The sequence below is a fragment of the Melanerpes formicivorus genome, unplaced genomic scaffold (assembly GCF_026170545.1).
Source record: "Melanerpes formicivorus ecotype bairdi unplaced genomic scaffold, bMelFor1.0.p_v2 SCAF_129, whole genome shotgun sequence".
In the NCBI taxonomy this organism is placed as follows: domain Eukaryota; kingdom Metazoa; phylum Chordata; class Aves; order Piciformes; family Picidae; genus Melanerpes; species Melanerpes formicivorus.
The window spans coordinates 1,257,758-1,274,182 of NW_027142481.1; the positions used below are offsets into that span (position 1 = coordinate 1,257,758).

General features: G+C 48.5%; 1 protein-coding gene across 1 annotated transcript in view; it reads right to left on the reverse strand.

The window, feature by feature from the left end:
- EDNRA (endothelin receptor type A) overlaps positions 1-3,783 on the reverse strand; it is a 60,003-nt gene extending 56,220 nt beyond the window's left edge. Inside the window, exon 1 of the mRNA XM_068168036.1 lies at positions 3,547-3,783. The gene's annotated coding sequence lies outside the window, so the exon portion shown is untranslated. The remainder of the gene's footprint in view (positions 1-3,546) is intronic.
- Between the last annotated feature and the right edge of the window lie 12,642 nt (positions 3,784-16,425).

The window sequence follows — 16,425 nt, forward strand, 5'->3', positions numbered from 1 at the left end:
AAGCACTGCCAAAAGAAGAGTAGAAAGTAAAGTATTTATAACTTTCTGATTTCTAGGGACTCACATGAAGGGTTTGTGAGGATCCTTTAAAAGAAATGAATCTTAATTTCCTTCCCTTGGGGGCTGTTAAGTCCAACTTTACAGCAAGACCTTTACCAGAGGAAGAATGTCAGAGACAATTTACTGATACTACTTCTGGAGGCAGCCCCAGGATAAATGTTTATGACTATTCCCCTCCTCTGTTGTGTGTGGTCTGTAGAAGTCTGTCTGTACCTGTGTTCAGCAGCCTATGCAATGCTAAACTGAGTCATTCCTGCCTGGCACGGGAAGTGCTGCCCCTCAGAGCAGGCATCCATGGAGAAGAGAAGGCTCTGAGGAGACCTTCTTGTGACCTTCTAGGATCTGAAAGGGGCTCCAAGAAAGCTGGGGAGGGACTTTGGAGGGTGTCAGGGAGTGATAGGACTGGGGGGGGATGGAGCAGAACTAGAAGTGGGGAGATTCAGATTGGATGTTAGGAAGAAGTTGTTCCTCATGAGGGTGGTGAGAGACTGGCACAGGTTGCCCAGGGAGGTGGTGGCAGCCTGATCCCTGGAGGTTTTTAAGGCCAGGCTGGAGGTGGCTGTGAGCAACCTGCTGTAGTGTGAGGTGTCCCTGCCCATGGCAGGGGGCTTGGAACTGGATGATCTTTGAGGTCACTTCCAACCCTACCAATTCTGTGATATTCACAGCCTTTTATATTGGTGTGTTTGATGAGGATTGGTGTGTTTGATGAGGATTTGACCAACTGTGCAATCCTGTGTCCTGCAACTTTAACACACTACACAGAATCACAGAATTGTCACAGGCTGGAAGAGACCTCAAGGATCATCCAGCTCCAACCCTTCTGCCATGGGCAGGGACACCTCACACTACAGCAGGTTGCTCACAGCCACATCCAGAGCCTGGCCTTAATAACTCCTTCTTTAGTAAAGGTTGGTTAGTGGTAGGGCAGTTAGCAAACAGTTTGCATGAGGGAAGTGCTTTCACTTGAGGTTTCTTAATCTTACCAGAAACAGCAGAGCTCTTTGCCTGTTTTGCTCTTTTCAGGCAAGTTTTCATGCTTTTGTTACTGACTGTGGCTGTGGTTCCCCCATTTACGAATGGGAAAACTGCCCCAGCGACGATGTAAAGGACTTTCCCAAGCTCATACTTGCTGAAGTAAATATGAAGTAGCTATGAAGAGAACCCACAGCCCTGTGCTTCAGTGGTTAGACATTAGTGTCCTCCTGCTGACTGAGTGATATTTTCAGCTGAAAAATCATTAATGTATCATAGTATCATAGTATCATTCAGGGTTGGAAGGGACCACAAGGATCATCTAGTTCCAACCCCCCTGCCATGGGCAGGGACACCCCACACTAGATCAGGCTGCCCAAAGCCTCATCCAGCCTGGGCTTAAACACCTCCAGGGACGGGGCCTCGACCACCTCCCTGGACAACCCATCCCAGGGCTTCACCACTCTCATGGTGAAGAACCTCCTCCTCACCTCCAGCCTGAATCTCCCCACCTCCAGCTTCATTCCATTCCCCCTAGTCCTATCACTATGTGCATGTTTTCCTCTCGTATGAACACAGTGGTGGCAGGGCAGTCGTGCAGCCAGCATGCAAAGCTACAAACAAAACTGCCAATTTTCATCCCTTCCTTCTGCTGGGGAAAAAACAACACACTATTCTGTAAGACACAACACTTGGAAAATGTTAACAGAATAATTTCTGAGGCTTTTTCTTATGGGCTGCTGCCTGCCCTTCATCCCTCTGTGCATATGTTCAATTTATACTACAGAATCACAGAATCACCAAGGTTCGAAGAGACCTAGAAGATCATCGAGTCCAACCTGTCACCACAGACCTCATGACTAAACCATGGTACCAAGTGCCACATCCAAGCCCCTCTTGAACACCTCCAGGGATATTGACTCCACCACCTCCCTGGGCAGCTCATTCCAGTGGCCAATTACTCTCTCTGTGAAGAGCTTTCTCCTCACCTCCAGCCTAAACTTCCCTGGCACAGCTTGAGACTGTGTCCTCTTGTTCTGGTACTGGTTGCTAGAGAGAAGAGACCAACCCCCTCCTAGCTACCACCTCCCTTCAGGTAGTTGTAGAGAGCAATGAGGTCTCCCCTGAGCCTCCTCTTCTCCAGACTAAGCAATCCTAGCTCCCTCAGCCTCATAGGGCTTGTGCTCGAGGACTCTCCCCAGCCTCATTGCCCTTCTCTGGACACGTTCAAGTCTCTCAATGTCCTTCTTAAACTGAGGGGTCCAGAACTCATATTCATAGATTCACAGAACTGTTTTGGTTGGAAAAGACCTTTTAAGATCATAGAATCCAACCATTCTCTAACTCTGCCAAGCCTGGTGCTAATCCATGTACCTCTGCATCCTTGAAACACCTCCAGGGATAGGGATTCAACGACCTCCCTAGGGAGCCTATTCTGGTGTCTGAGAACCCGTTCAGGGAAGGAGTTTCTTCTAATATCCAACCTAAACCTCCCCTGGAGCAACTTGAGGCCATTTCCTCATGGAATGAAGGATGCAAACTGCCTCGTACTCGCATCGGCGATAACTTTTTGCCCTAACATCATCTAGCGTTCTCCTTCGTGTGATCTGAAGGCCTGGAGTGGGTGAGGTTGTGCTGATCTGGTGGCCACATGCAGTGCTGTACCCCTGCTCCCACAGCTCTGCACAATCAGCCGCAGATGGGGAGCCCGTAACTAGCTTGCCCGGGGCGGGGGTCAAACCAGAGAAATTCCCATGCCGAGAATCACAGGAAGAGACCACACTTCAGGACCCAGTTTAGTGGACATGCTGGTGTTAGGCTGACGATTAGACTTGATGATCTTAGAGGTCTTTTCCAAGTGAAACGATTCTCTGGTTCTCCGACTATTGGAAATGAAATTGTTGAGAGTATCACGGAGTCACAGAACCACAGCAGCGCCAGAATCCCAGCGTGGGGAGAGTTGGAAGGGACCTCTGAAGGTCATCTAGTCCAAACGCCCTGCTAAAGCGGGATCATCTACCATTACAGCCGAGCCAAAACGTTCACGGGGATTAATCTGCCCGAAAAGCGTCTGAGGTCTAACCAGGGGCGACTCAACTCAGCCGAGACACAAAAGCGCTGGAAGGAATGGAGCCCCGAATTCCTCTCGGCCGTCTCCCGGTCCAGCCCTGCTGGGGTCACTGCCTTCTAGTTCTTGCTGCATCACAAAAGCAAACATTCTTTGCTTGTGGCACCCTCGGCAAATGAAGTCAGCTGGGGAAACCAGCGCTGCCCGCTGCCCGCAGCCTGCGGAGCATCCCACACGATGCGTACGGCGTTAAACTATCTAACGGCAGCTCTCCCGAGCTGCCCCGTGCCTGTTCCTTGTTCTCCCTCTCTCCCACTCACACACGGGGACACAGAGGTCCTCTCTCGTCACCTCCTCGTTCCCTGGAGCGTTCCCGAGCAGCGCTGGCCGCGTCCCGCGGCCCCGGGCCGTGCCGGGAGCGGCCCCGGGCACCGCGCACTCACCGCTCGGGCTCCCGCTCATGCTCTGCCGCCGCCGTTGCTGCTGCTGCTGCCGCTGAGAATTCCCTCCGAGTGGCTTTTCCTGGGATAGTCTTCCCAGATCCTTCTGCCTGCGTCTGACTGGGTGGGATTGGGAAATCTCCACCTCCGCGGAACGACGGGAAGAAAGAGATGGACTGAAGAAGTCAGAGCGTCCCCTCTTTGCTGCCCCCCTCCCCCAATTAAAACAAACCTCAGCCCAAACCGAGCCCCTGTCTGTGCTAAACACAAAGACTGCCTCCCGGGCACGGGGGAACACTCAGCTCTTTAACCGTTTCCTCGCCGAAATGGAGCTCAGCTCCTTCGCTGGACTCGTCGGAGCAGCAATGAATTTGGAGATGCACTGCACTCGGGGCTCTCAGCTTGTGATTCTGATCCACCGCACAGCAGAGGAGCCAGCAACAGGGCAGGGAAACACATCTCATGGTGAAATAGCCAGGTTTTTTTGCTTTGCATTGCCCCCAGGTTTGGCCAGCATTCCGTGTTTCCAAGACAATCGGCAAAAGTCGGTGTGGGAGAGTTTCAAAAACGCTGGATCGATAAATAGGGAATGATTAATGCTCAGTCTTCACTAGATCACGGTTAAGATGGGGGGAAATTGAAGTTATGTAGGACAGTGTATAATCAACACGCTGAAGTCCACACATCTTGCTGTGGAACGTGCTGAAAACACACATAGCAATATTGGGATCAGATGTTGTTTCTTTCAGACCCACTGAAAGGGTCTGAAATTTCCTTCAGAACCACACCTGGAATACTGTGTCCAGTTTCAGCCTCCCCAGTTCCAGACAGACAGGGATCTACTGGAGAGAATACAATGGAGAGCTACAGGGATAATTGGGGGACTTCAACATCCCTCCTGTGAAGAATGGCTGTGGCTGAGACCTGGGGCTATTTGGTGTTGAGAAGGCTGAGAGGGGATCTTATTAATGTCTATAAATATCTGAGGGGTGGGGGACAAGATGAAGGTGCCAGGCTCTTTTCTCTGGTGCCCAGTAATAGGACAAGGAAATGGGTTCAAACTAGGTCACAGGAAGTTCCACCTCCAAGTGAGGAGAAACTTCTTTACTGTGAGGGTGCTGGAGCCCTGGAGCAGGCTGCCCAGAGAGGTTGTGGAATCTCCTTCTCTGGAGACATTCAAACCCCATCTGTGTGTGCTCCTGTGTGACCTGCCCTAGGTGATCCTGCTCTGGCAGGGGGTTGGACTGGATGACCTCCAGAGGTCCCTTCCAACCCCTAACACTGTGATTCTATGACATTAAACTACGCCATGGGACTCTTGCCACACTGAGGAGTCAGGTTCTTAACTGGCACAAATGGATGTGAATCTCCTGATGGAGATGGAAATGGGTTGATTGGGATTTTCATGGAGTGATTATTAATGGTGTAAACCTGACCCAAATCAATAGCCTTTGTGGGTTACCATGCCATCATTACCATACCATACCATACCATACCATACCATACCATACCATACCATACCATACCATACCATACCATACCATACCATACCATATACAGGAGCACTGTATACAGGTCTGGAGCCCTCAATATGGGAGGAGCACAGACCTGATGGAGAGGGTCCAGAGGAGGGCCATGAAAATGATCCTCTGTGAGGATAGGCTGAGGGAGCTGGGGGTGTTCAGCCTGCAGAAGAGGAGGCTCTGGGGAGACCTAACAGCAGCCTGCCAGTACCTGAAGGGAGCCTACAGGAAGGATGGAGAGAGACTGTGTGCAAAGGCCTGCAGGGACAGGACCAGGGGCAATGGCTTCAAACTAGAGAAGAGCAGATTTAGATTGGATATCAGGAAGAAGTTCTTTACTGTGAGAGTGGTGGAACACTGGAACAAATTGCCCAGGGAGGTGGTTGAGGCTCCATCCCTGGAGATATTTGAGGTGAGGCTCGAGGAGGCCCTGGGCAGCCTGATCTAGTTGGGGATGTCCCTGCTGACTGCAGGGGGGGGGTCAGACTGGATGAGCTTTGGAGGTCCCTTTCAGCCTGGACCATTCTATGATTCTATGATTCAGTACCATAGATCTCACAATGTATCTCAAACTGGGCTTTTGCTGCAAGTCTCTGCAGTTGAATTGTATTTCATGTGAATGATATTTTTTGTCTTTAAGGTTATTTCCTGGCTGTTTAATGATTATTAATTCACTAGTGTTGAAAAATAGTCAAAAATCAGGTTTTCATTCTGCAGTAACCTGCAGTCCGTAACATTCTTCCTTGAAATGAAGTTCCTGAGACTGAAAATAGTTAAAGAAATCTGCATATAAAACAAAGAAAACACCTTTACACTAAAATGGGCTTAAAATTTATACTGACTCTGTGAATGGGCTTTACTCCAAGCTTGAGTGAGGCTAAATTCTTGTTAGTAATGACAAAAAATATGTGTGTGTGAAATGAGAGAGTCATTAGCCATTGGAATGGGCTGCCCAGGGAGGTGGTGGAGTCCCCATCCCTGGAGGGGTTCAAGAGGGGGGATTGGATGTGGCACTTGGTGCCATGGTCTAGTCATGAGGTCTGTGGTGACAGGTTGGATTCGATGGTCTTTGAGGTCTCTTCCAACCTTGGTGATTCTGTGATTCTGTGTGATACTGTTCACATGCAGTTTAGAAAGAAAGAGAAACTTCCACAATGTGAATACATTATTTATGCAGCCATATGGAGACCAACACACCTCTCCAGTGAGGACAGGCTGAGGGAGCTGGGGCTGTTCAGCCTAGAGAAGAGTTCAGGAAGACCTAATAGTGGCCTTCCAGTACTTGAAGGGCACCTAGCAGAATGTTGGAGAGGGACTGTTTCCAAAAACCTGTAGTGATAGGATGAGGGACAATGGTTTGAAATTAGAGATGTAGGTTGGATGCTAGTGGGAAGTTCTTGACCATGAGGGTGGTGGAACACTTGAACAGGTTGCCCAATGAGGTTGTTGAGGTCCCATCCTTGGACATATTCAAAGTGAGGCTCAACAGGGTTCTGGGTAACCTGATCTAGTGGAGGATGTTTAGGCTTGAGGTGAGGAGAAAGTTCTTCACAGAGGGAGTTGTTTGCCATTGGAATGTGCTGCCCAGGGAGGTGGTGGAGTCACCACCCCTGGAGGTGTTCAAGAGGGCATTGGATGTGGCACTTGGTGCCATGGTTTAGTAGTCAGGAGGTGTTGGGTGACAGGTTGGACTTGATGATCTTTGAGGTCTTTTCCAACCTTAGTGATTCTGTGATTCTCTATCCCTGCTGACTGCAGAGGGGCTGGACTGGATGGCCTTTGGAGGTCCCTTCTAACCCAAACCATTCTATGATTCTATGATTCTAAATGAGAAGGCAAAGCTGGATTCCTGTAGATGAAATAGTGTAGCTGCTTGGCATAGACTCATAGCAAAACACCTGGATGAAAGCATCATCAGGTACCTGTGATTGATTTGTAATATACAAGTTTCTACCTCCTGTTTCCTTTTTCAGTTGGTGCTATGTAAATGTCATCTCTGCTACTGCTTTTAATAGAATAACTTAATAATTTGAAACAGTAATAGAAGCCTTACAAAAAACTCTGAACAGTATGGGAAAGAAATAGTGTAACACTCTAGGAGATGCAAAATGGACCAAACCCCTGCTTCCAGCTTCACTTAGAAGCTGCACTTGGCATCTGAGGCTGAACTTTATTTGGGGGCAGGATCTGTGTGTTGACTTCTTGTCTTCAAATTAAGCTAAAAAGTGGGAAAATGAGGAGAAGCACACCAATTCACAGAATCACAGGAACATTCAGGTTGGAAAAGCCCCTCAGGATCACCAAGTCCAACCACTGACCCTACTCTGCAAGGGTCACCCCTCAACCATAGCCCCAAGCGCCACATCCAAACGACCTTTAAACACATCCAGGGTTGGTGACTCAATCCCCTCCCTGGGCAGCACATTCCAGTGACTGATCACTCTTTCCATGAAAAAATGTTTCCTAATGTCCAGTCTAAGCCTACCCAGACACAGCTTGAGGCCATTCCCTCTTGTTCTATCTCTAATTACCTGGGAGAAGAGACCAGCAGCAGCCTCTCCACAACCTCCTTTCAGGTAGTTGTAGACAGCAATGAGGTCTCCCCTCAGCCTCCTCTGTTTCAGATTAAGCAGCCCCAGCATCTTCAGTAGCTCTTCATCAGTTTTATTCTCCAGGCCCTTCACAGCTTCATTCCTCTCCTCTGCACTGCCTCCAGCACCTCCACATCTCTCTTGTATGGAGGTGCCCAAAACTGGACACAATACTCCAGGTGTGGCCTCACCAGAGCTGAATCTTTTCCCCTGAAATTTTGTAAGGCTTTCTTGGAGTGTTGCAATATGCTGAAATCCTCGAGGGAGCTGCTTGTGAAAAACCACTGCTGAGATATTTTGGTCTCTGCTACATTTTTTTTTTCAAGTGACCTTAAAAAAAAAGCTCTGTTGAATCTGCCCTGCCTCTCAGGAATGTTTGTTAGCTTCATTAGCTGCACCTTCAATCCTAGCTAAATGTCCTCATAGAAGCATAGAATTGTTAGGGTTGGAAGGGACCTCAAGGCTCAGCCAGTTCCAACCCCCCTGCCATGGGCAGGGACACCTCACACCACAGCAGGTTGCTCACAGCCACCTCCAGCCTGGCTGCAAACACCTCCAGGGATGAGGCTTCCACCACCTCCCTGGGCAACCTGAGCCAGTCTCTCACCACCCTCATGGGGAACAACTTCTTCCTAACATCCAATCTGGATCTCCCCACTTCTAGTTTTGCTCCATTCCCCCTAGTTCTATCATTCCCTGACACCCTCCAAAGTCCCTCCCCAGCTTTCTTGGAGCCCCCTGCAGATCCTGCAAGGCCACAATTAGGTCTTCTGGGAGTCTTCTCCTCTCCAGACTGCATAACTCCAACTCTCTCAGTCCGTCCTCAGAGCAGAGAAGCTCCAGCCCTCTGCTCATCCTCGTGGCAATTCTCTGGACACCTTCCAGCACCTCCAGATCCTTCCTGGAACAGAGGCTCCAGAACTGGAGGCAGTACTCTGGGTGAGGTCTCACCAGAGCTGAGTAGAGGGGGAGAATCACCTCCCTTGCCCTGCTGGCCACACTTCTCTTGATGCAGGATTAGAGATTAAAGCTCTTCACTCACACTTGCAGTTTGGATACACATGCCTGCACACATCAGTCAGATGCAGAGAACCAGAAGATCTTGTTTATTGTCAAAATTCATACATGCAGAGAAAGCCTTTCAAGTTAGATGTAGAAATAGGAAAAAAAAAGCTCAGTGGCTCCTGCTGCTAACATTTGGCAAGACTAAAGGGAAATGAAACAAACAGATGTCCTATAAGCTGTCAAGATCTAATAAGTCTGGTATTAATAGACATGTCTGGGCCAAGAGCTCTCTTGAGATAGCAACAATTGTTGCCTCCAGATTATAGAATGATAGAATCATGGAATTGCAGGGATGTGAAGGACCTCTGGAGACCATCTAGGCCAACCCAAGATAGTCTTTGTCTCTGCAGTTTTCTGAAGGGTCCAAATTCTCAGTTGTTGTGATTGAAAACAAACAAACAAACAAACAAACAAACACTCCCTCCCCCCAATCATTGCTTACTTTTAACTAATCATTGCTTTTATTATGCTGTCTGTAGGTTTTAGTGCCCAGCCCTGATGAGGTGTCTCAACATGAATCAAAGTCTGAGGGTTATTTTTGAATGGGTGAATAGGAACTGATAGTTTAATTCCTTCTGCTCCTGGAGGGCTGGCAGGACTTGGTCTGTTTTAAGAAGTGCTTGTTTGGACAGATAGGTTTAGCAACTTATATCAGAATGATGAGACTCAGATTCAAGCTTATTTTTCCCTTGTGGAAGGTTGTTCCACTAGAGTACCACCTTGCCCTCCATTGTCACCTCATGGTTCTGTCAACTGTCTACTTGACTGAACAGCTGGAAGAGGTCAAGGTCCTGAGTGAGAAGCAAAGCTCAAGGAAATGGGAGATCTCCCCAAGACTGAAGAGTGCCCAGAGGATCCAAAATGATGCAGGCCAAAACGGGCTGAAGATGTGCCACGGTTTAGCCATGAGGTCTGTGGTGACAGGTTGGACTTGATGATCTTTGAGGTCTCTTCCAACCTTGGAGATTCTGTGATTCTGTGATGTCTTTCCCTAAGGCTCAGAGGTGACCTAATAGTGGCCTTCCAGTATCTGAAGGGGGCCTAAAAGAAGGCTGGGGAGGGACTGCTCAGGATCTCAGGTATCACAGTATCACAGTATCACTTAGGTTGGAAAGGACCTCGAGGATCATCGAGTCCAACCTATCAACACAGACCCCATGACTAGACCATGGCACCAAGTGCCACGTCCAATCTCCCCTTGAATGCCTCCAGGGTGATGGAACTAGGGGGAATGGAATGAAGCTGGAGGTGGGGAGATTCAGACTGGATGTGAGGAGGAAGTTCTTCCCCATGAGAGTGGTGAAGCCCTGGAATGGGTTGTCCAGGGAGGTGGTTGAGGCCCTGTCCCTGGAGGTGTTTAAGCCCAGGCTGGCTGAGGCTCTGGCCAGGTTGATCTAGTGTGGGGTGTCCCTGCCCATGGCAGGGGGGTTGGAACTGGATGATCCTTGTGGTCCCTTCCAACCCTGACTGATTCTGTGATACTACTATGATACTATGATAAGGAAGGATGTCTGCTGCCTTGTACAGAGACTGAGAGCCCTGGGCCTGTTTAGTCTGGACAGGAGAAGACTGAGAGGAGATGTGATGAATGTCTATCAATATCTGAGGGGTGGGGAGCAAGTGGAGGAGGCCAAGCTCTTTTTGGTGGTGCACAGTAATAAAACAAAGAACAATGGATACAAGCTTGAACACAGAAGGTTTCACCTCAAAGTGAGGAGAAACTTCTTTACAGTGAGGGTGACAGAGCCCTGGAGCAGGCTGCCCAGAGAGGTTGTGCAGTCTCCTGCTCTGGAGACTTTCAAAACCTGCCTGGATGCATTCTGGTGTGGCCTGCCCTTGGGTGATCTTTTGGCAGGGGGTTTGGACTGGAGGATCTCTGGAGGCCCCTTCCAACCTCTAGCATTCTGTGATTCTGTGTGACTGAGCATCTCAAGTGCCCAGGAGGGTGGATGAATAACATTTTTATAGACTGCCTCCTTTCCCCTTAGGACTTTGGCTATGAAATGATATTAACCAGTCAGGGTTTTTATCCTGGTAGCTTGTGTTTTCCATCATAAGCTTGGGTTTCCCCCCCCCCTAGAAATCATAGTATCATAGTTTCATAGTATCATTCAGGGTTGGAAGGGACCACAAGGATCATCCAGTTCCAACCCCCCTGCCATGGGCAGGGACACCCCACACTAGATCAGCCTGGCCAGAGCCTCAGCCAGCCTGGGCTTAAACACCTCCAGGGACAGGGCCCCAACCACCTCCCTGGACAACCCATTCCAGGGCTTCACCACTCTCATGGGGAAGAACTTCCTCCTCACATCCAGCCTCAATCTCCCCACCTCCAGCTTCCTTCCATTCCCCCTAGTCCTATCACTGCCTGAGATCCTGAGCAGTCCCTCCCCAGCCTTCCTGTAGGCCCCCTTCAGATACTGGAAGGCCACAATGAGGTCACCTGGGAGCCTTCTCTTCTGCAGACTGAACAGCCCCAACTCCTTCAGTCTGTCCTCATAGGAGAGGTGCTCCAGCCCTCTGATCATCCTTGTGGCCCTTCTCTGGACACCTTCCAGCACCTCCACATCCCTCTTGTCACAGGGGCTCCAGAACTGGAGGCAGTACTCCAGGTGGGGTCTCCCCAGAGCTGAGTAGAGGGGGAGGATCACCTCCCTTGCCCTGCTGGCCACTCTTCTCCTGCTGCAGCCCAGGATCTGATTGGCTTTGCGGGCTGCAAGTGCACACTGAGAGGTCCCAACACTCCTTTAGGCACAGCATGCTTGGAACAGTTACACAGGTAAGCAGAGTGAGCATTGTTGTGTTCTCTGAGGTTAACACCATTTGGCTTGCTAAACAAGCTGTCACATCAGTCAAGCACTAACTTAGGAAGGAACTTCAAAGAAAACAACTCTCCCTTGTGCTTCCTTATTCTCTAATTTGCTTGTGCCTTATTATCTTGACAATATGTTCCTTACCTCATTTGCTTATCTACACTATCATGGCCTGCAGTCTAGATGCTGTATTTTAAGAGTTACACTTAAGACTGCATCATTTGATTCCAGTTTGCTGAGCTGCTGTGGCACAAGCTGCCATTGTAGTGTATTATTGCATGCTTTGATGAAGCCTGGGACAGCAATGTGCCCTGGTGGCCAAGAAGGCCAATGGGATCCTGGGGTGTATTAGGAGGAGTGTGTCCAGCAGATCCAGAGAGGTTCTCCTCCCCCTCTACTCTGCCCTGGCGAGACCTCCTCTTGAGTACTGCATTCAGTTCTGGGCTCCCCCCAGTTTAGGAGAGACAGGGATCTGCTGGAGAGAGTCTAGTGGAGGGCTACAAGGATGATTAGTCCTGTGTCCAGTTCTGGGCCCCTCAGTTTAGGAAAGATGTTGAGATGCTGGAAGGTGTCCAGAGAAGGGCAACAAAGCTGGGGAGGGGTTTGGAGCACAGCCCTGTGAGGAGAGGCTGAGGGAGCTGGGGTTGCTTAGCCTGGAGAAGAGGAGGCTCAGGGCAGATCTTATTGCAGTCTACAACTACCCGAAGGGAGGTTGTAGCCAGGTGGAGGTTGGTCTCTTCTCCCAGGCAACCAGCTCCAGAAGAAGAGGACACAGTCTCAGGCTGTGCCAGGGGAGGCTTAAGCTGGATGCTAGGAAGAAATTTTTCCCAGCAAGAGAGATTGATTTGCCATTGGAATGTGCTGCCCAGGGAGGTGGTGGAGTCCCCATCACTGGAGGTATTTAAGAAGAGCCTGGATGAGGCACTTGGTGCCATGGTTTAGTTGATCAGATGGTGTTGGGTGATAGGTTGGACTGGATGATCTCAGAGGTCTTTTCCAACCTTTTCTTTTCTTTTCTTCTTTTCTTTTCTTTTCTTTTCTTTTCTTTTCTTTTCTTTTCTTTTCTTTTCTTTTCTTTTCTTTTCTTTTCTTTTCTTTTCTTTTCTTTTCTTTTCTTTTCTTTTCTTTTCTTTTCTTTTCTTTTCTTTTCTTTTCTTTTCTTTTCTTTTCTTTTCTTTTCTTTTCTTTTCTTTTCTTTTCTTTTCCACTCCATTCCACTCCACTCCATCCAGAAGAATTAAACTAATCAATATTAAAAGAACCCCAGAGCACTCTTGGTGTGTAACATCCCTGAGATGCATATGAAATTCCCAGTGGCAGTTCTGGGGCTGTTTTAAAGTAAGAAAAGATTTTAGGGTGGTGGTTTTTTTTTTGCTCTCAAGATGGTCAAGTGTTTTCAGCCACTTAATAAAAGCAAGCTGGTCCTGAACTTTTCAAGTAAGGCTCAAAACATCTTTGTCCAGAGACTGGAACATTTCTGCAAGTTTGTGGTATTCTTTTGGGGCTTCTCTAGGAGGAGCTGGTGAACAGAATCTGCTCCTGGAGTGCTTTGAAGTAAAAGAGTTCAAAGTAAGCCACAAAACCAGCACCTTCTGCATTTAGTTGCCCAGTGTCCAGATGGTTCTAGCCATCCATTGCTTGTCACTGATCAGCAGATGAGCACACCCATCCCTCCTCTAAAGCTCTGTTAGCAGAACCACTGCATGGCTTGCTAATTCACCTCATGCCCAGCCCACCTGGTGATAATATCCCCTTGCACTTAGGCATTAAACCAGGGCAGCTGAGTTGGTCTGAAACATTAAGAAGGGAGCCTTGGGCAGCTCCTCTTTGTAGAGGCTGCTTGGCAGGGAGGAGCAGCTAAGGGGAATGCAGCGCTTGAAGACAGTTTCTTCCACAATAGTTATCAGTTGGTGGCCATGGCTCTAAGTGCTATAAAGCTCAGAAGAGTTTTCAGTGATTTTTGTGTCAAAGCTACAGAGTACCTCTGATTTGTTAAGTGCCTGAAAGACTATTAGCTGGCTTGTGCTGGCAGTTGCTATAGCTTAAGGCTTATAGGAAGGGAAAAGCACGAAACAAACTGGTTTGGTTAAATGCTTCCAGCTTTCCATTTTGCACAGTTTGACTTTTCCTTATGCTTTTGGCTTGGTTTTTCTTCTTCTTTTTTTCTTCTTTTCTCCTTCCCTTGTCTGAGTCTTGTCCTGATTAGTCTGAAGTACAAACTGTGTGTACTTTGCTGCAGAGGATGTGAACGTGCTGACAGTTCTCAGCTTGGCCCTTTCCCTTGGAAGGGACTGAAAAAGGTTTTCAGCTGTGGAAGTTCCTCTGAACAGGGGGAGTTATTACAAATACTAATAAAAAAGATGAATACACTTCCTCTTGGCCCAATAATGACTCAATTCTGTATCATCTCTGTCTTTAGACAGAGCTGCTCTTCACAGAATCATAGAGTCACAGAATGGTAGGGATTGGAAGTGACCTCTGGAGATCATCAAGCTCCCAGGGAGGTGGCTGAATTCCCAACCCCTGGTGGTGCTTCAGCAAGGCAGAGATGTGGTGCTGAGGGACATGGTTTAGGACCAGACTTGGTAGAATTAGTTAAAGGTTGGACTTGATGATCTTAAAGGTCTCTTCCAACCTTAATGATGGAGCTGGGATTGTTTAGCCTGGAGAAGAGGAGGCTCAGGGGAGACCTCATTGCTCTCTACAACTATCTGAAGGGTGGTTGTGGCCAGGAGGGGGTTGGTCTCTTCTCCCAGGCAAGCAGCACCAGAACAAGAGGACACAGTCTCAAGCTGCACCAGGGGAAGTTTAGGCTGGAGGTGAGGAGAAAGTTCTTCCCTGAGAGAGTTGTTAGCCATTGGAATGTGCTGCCCAGGGAGGTGGTGGAGTCCCCATCCCTGGAGGTGTTCAAGAGGGGATTGGATGTGGCACTTGGTGCCATGGTTTAATCATGAGGTCTGTGGTGCCAGGCTGGACTTGACGATCTTTGAGGTCTCTTCCAACCTTGGTGATTCTGTATTTGTTATGTTTACCACTATGCTTTTTAATGCTTTCCTTATTTCCTCCAACAACCCATTGTGAGCAGAGGCTGAGGCAGAAACCCTGATTCATGCCTAATCAACATCCCTGGTTTTCAGCTGTTAACTCTGGCTGCAAAGTGCCACACTCATTTGATTTATGGCTGCAGAGTCTGTGGCTCTTGGAGAGGCAAGTTTTGTTCTTGAAAGGAACAAGCTGTTGGCTCAGCCAAAATCCACTGGTGGAAAGCTCCCCAACAAATATGGGCAAAACCTACCCCAACCCCCCCAGCTGCACAGATAGTTTAGACAAACCACTTCAGAAAGTGCAGGTTTGAAGGCTGCCTGGCCTGAGAGGTTGGACATGGTTTGAATAACTACTGGGGAGCAGAGAGATAATCTTGCACGCTGTGCCTGTGTATTTTACACAGCAAAACCCTATTTTGAATCAGATTGGAAAGATTTTTCTCTTTCCACCCCTCTGTGCCAGGATCCAATTATAGCACATGTCCCTGCAATGGCAATAAATAATAGCTGCAAGAGGAGAGTGAGGGAAGGCCAAGGCATGCTACTTCTTCTTGTTGCCAAATAAAAGACCCCCCCCTCTAATGAGGGGCCTGCTTGTTCTCCTCCAAATGCCGCTGCAGAGCTTTCCTTCCCCCTTTCTACAACGTGCAAGCTGGGATTCTTCCAGCATCTGAGTGCATCTGAAAATCAACTAAACAAAGCAGGGTTTGTTTTATTTTATTTGGGTTTTAAACTCCTCTAAATAAAACATCTGAGGCATATAAGGAATGAAAGCCTGACCGCTTGCAAAGCCGCTTGGAAAATTCTTCTTGTCTCCTGGTGAAGCTCGACTCTCGCCCCAAGTGACTCAGATCTGAAGCCCTTCTAAATTGCATTTGGGAGGCCATTATTTCTCCCTCTGAGTGGGGAGGAAGTCAGATTGCCACTTTGCATCATTCTCCTGTTTAGACTTCAGCATAAATTCCAACTGGCATCTTGCTTGAACTCGTTAAAGGGCAGATTCTTGTTCTTCAGCTTCTCTGCTGAGTTATGAAGGTTTCAGAGTCCCTATCACACACACAGTATCACCAAGGTTGGAGGAGACCTCAAGGATCATCAAGTCCAACCTGTCACCCCAGACCTCATAACTAGACCATGGCACCAAGTGCCACGTCCAATCCCCTCTTGAACACCTCCAGGGCAATCAATCATGGGCAATCACTCTATCTATGAAGATCTTCTTCCTAACATCCAGCCTAAAGCTCCCCTGGTGCAGCTTGAGACTGTGTCCTCTTGTTCTGGTGGAGGGGACACTTGGTGTGTTCACAGCCATCAAAGTGATGACTTGAGAGACCTTCTGTCAGTAGGGCTTGAAAAGCTCAGCAATTTTCATGGAGCTTTTGGTGTGGTTTAGATTACTTGGTTCTAAGCCTGTTTTCCTTTGTGTGTCTGACAGCACTTAGCTGTGGATACAGAGCTTGTAGCTTGTCTTGGACAGAGGGGAAGGCACCCAGCCATGTTGATGTTGCAAACAGGAGTTATTTACCTTTTTTTTGCTTACCATGGAAGTAAATTGTAACAGTTTTGAAAGGGGGGGATGGAAATTAAATTGGGCTGATAATAAAATAAAATATTGAACTACTGGGCTGATTACAGATGAAGAGAAAAGATCATTGAATTGTCAAGGGTTGGAAGGGACCTCAAGGATCAGCCAGTTCCAACCCCCCTGCCATGGGCAGGGACACCTCACACTACAGCAGGTTGCTCATAGCCACATCCAGCCTGGCCTTCAAAACCTCCAGGGATGAGGCTTCCACCACCTCCCTGGGCAATCTGTGCCAGTCTGGTGATTTGTGGGAGCATGAGC